Source organism: Magallana gigas, chromosome 3 (assembly GCF_963853765.1).
Source record: "Magallana gigas chromosome 3, xbMagGiga1.1, whole genome shotgun sequence".
In the NCBI taxonomy this organism is placed as follows: Eukaryota; Metazoa; Mollusca; class Bivalvia; order Ostreida; family Ostreidae; genus Magallana; species Magallana gigas.
This window is the reverse complement of record NC_088855.1, coordinates 59,609,903-59,612,787: the sequence shown is the minus strand read 5'-3', so window position 1 is coordinate 59,612,787 and position 2,885 is coordinate 59,609,903. Positions and strand designations below refer to the sequence as shown.

The following is a 2,885-nucleotide window of genomic DNA, read 5'->3' as shown; positions in this document are numbered from 1 at the left end:
CATAAGTCATAATTATGATAATGAAAACAACACACTATAGATTACTTTCTTTCTGAATAAAAAAAAATATTGTTTCAATACAGATATAGAATAAACATGTTTTGTTTTTATAGTTTTTTTTCTATTATAACAGTTATCTCATAGGATGGTGTAACAACGTATTGTAAAATATCAAACTACTTCCATGCAAATGTTTTTTTGAAAATGTTCATCTGCTTATTAGTTCATAACGATCACTAAATATAAGAAGGATTCTTGATAGTATTTCCTGCTCAGAAAAACCCTACACAAGTTATTTTCATCAGACCAGGAAGTTGTCAACAACAAACACACAACGTACAAAGAATATGGAGGATTATGTACATATGTTTACAATGCTGATGTTTGGTGTCAATGTGTGTTTAAGCTCTACTACAATGGACCCCAATATGTGTAGGTAAGGTGTTGTGAGGGACTATCAAACATCGATAGCATAACACATTTATAAGTATGTCTTTAAAACGTTTTTTCTCTTGTTTTAGCTTGGGTATATGCTGTTCAGACTATATCCTTGAAGGAGATCGGTGTATAGGTAATATTTTTTTTTAGAAATGTTTACTCAAAATAAACGGAAACATAATATCTTAAAGTGTGTCCAAGTGGAAGACATGGCAAAAATTGTAGCATAGTCTGCCCTGATGGATTTTTCGGACAGAAGTGTCAGAACAAATGCCCATCAGATTGTAACAACACCTGCAATAAAGTATCTGGATCTTGCCCAGGCCAAAGACAAGGTAACATCACACCTTTTGCTGGAATTAATCTTTATTATTACACACTCTCTTTTCAAATATCAATAGATTTATTTTCATAGGCAACAATACGACAAGTTACACTAAAGAAAATGCGAATAATTTTGAGAAACAATTAGCAAATTTCCTAGGAGAAAACCTGTGGATAATAATTAGAGTAACATCAATATGTGTTTCTTTTTTCTTCATCGGGGCGTTTATATACTGCAAAATCTGGTATCTATCCATCCATCTATCTATCTATCTATCTATCTATCTATCTATCTATCTATCTATCTATCTATCTATCTATCTATCTATCTATCTAAAGTAAAAACGCACGAAAGATTTTACAGTGCTAAAAGCACAGTCAGAGGCTGACAATTAATGTTACATTCAATTACAATATCTACACAAGAACGGTGCTCGGAGGACAATGTATTCGTGGTCTCGCATACACAAGATAAACGCAAGAGGTATGCTGTCATTTTTCGTCAAAACGCATGAACGTATCGCCGTGAGAAATACTGATGACAGATTGAATTACATTGTTCTTGTAATCGGGTATGTCTTTTTTTAATTGATCATGCCATTTTTTATAAAATAAAAAGCAAATAAGTAACAAATGTTGGAGTCTTTTTTTGACGATTAAAACATATCTAGAATGCCAAAAGTTTCTTCAAAAAGGCATTGCAGAAGTTATTACACTCCTCTTTAAAAATATGCCAAATCAACCATATGTAGGGGGATTACGTTTTCACGATTTAATAACGAATGTCAAGAATTTTTTTAACAATTCCTTTAAAGTTGTTTAGTAGAGAGGAAAGATGTGCCAAAAAAAATTATGACTTCATTATGGATCTAGCACTAACAAGACACTCCTCATGATATACAAGATCTTGACCCCAAAATAATAGTCTCCATTTTATAATAGTTCTGTAAAAAAAAGTTATTAAATATAATCCAACATTTTATATAACTTTGTAAGGTTCTTTGTCATAGAATTTGGAAAAAAATATTGATTTTTTTAAGTCGAGAGTTTCTTTATCGAATGTAAATCTTTTTTAACTGCAATGATTTTATCTCGCTTTTTTACATGAAGGGTCGGTTTCACCTTCAATGATATATATCAAATATCATGCAGAATTGTAGAACTCGGTAAAACCACCATCCGATATAGAAGTGCATATATCATCACTATAATTTTAATGTTTATACAGCCTCCATTTATAATTCTTTATTTATTTTAGGATTAGGATTATTCTTTTAATAATTTTTGTTGTTGTGTATCTTTCCTTCAGTTTTGCAAGTTGCAAAATCATAAACAAATAATAAAAATGTTAAATTTTATAAAGATATTTATTTATCATTACATATTTTAGAGCCAGAGAGATACGGAAGAAATTGAACTGACAACTGTCTAATAGACTCTTCTGACGTAAGTGTGAGGACAGTTGTCTATCAAAACGCAACAACACCTGTCATAAAGCATCCAGGCCAATGTCAGTGTAACATCATAACTTTTATACATTTTGTTAAACGCTGATTCCAATTAAATATACTTCAACATATCAACATATAATGCAACAGGTACATTCGCATCGATTGGCGAAAATTAAGAAAACAATATCACGGATATATCATAGAGATTTCTATGTGTAAAGACAAGTAGGTGATACTATGTATTTCATAGAACTTCATTTTACAAATCCCTTTCGCATATACAGTATAACTCGGTTATAGCCAAGTCCGGGTGCTCATGAATAAACATTGCTTTAACTGTGATTCATTGTTTTCGTATAACAAATTCGTTGTAATTCTCTTTGAAGATTTGTTTTTCCTAATATTATTATTTTACTTCATAAGACATAAAATCAATATTTTTTGCTTAAAACTGAAAATTATTTGATGCAAATTGAGGTTTTTATGCAAAAAAAAAATATTATAAGTTATATATTAAAAAATTGATAAAATGGGTATTCTCAAGTTTTAAATCATTAATCAATTCAGTTGAAACGGTGTTATGTTCACTATTTCGCGCCAGTGTGACTCAAAATCATTTCACTATATTCATATATAAATTCGATATAAGAAAGTTGTTATAGCCTTCAAAAC

The 2,885-nt window shown here is 30.2% G+C and overlaps 1 long non-coding RNA gene across 3 annotated transcripts; it reads left to right on the top strand.

Annotated features, from left to right (window-relative positions):
• Window positions 1–290: 290 nt before the first annotated feature.
• On the top strand, window positions 291–2,541 carry LOC117692462 (uncharacterized). Of its 3 annotated transcripts, none has more exons than XR_010711632.1 (4): window positions 291–436; window positions 522–571; window positions 630–773; window positions 2,153–2,541. It is a non-coding gene; the product is annotated as an uncharacterized lncRNA (long non-coding RNA). The 3 variants fall into 3 exon arrangements; XR_010711631.1 differs by lacking the exon at window positions 2,153–2,541 and adding an exon at window positions 1,189–2,060; XR_010711630.1 differs by lacking the exon at window positions 2,153–2,541 and having other exon boundaries at window positions 630–1,148.
• The last annotated feature ends 344 nt before the right edge of the window (window positions 2,542–2,885 follow it).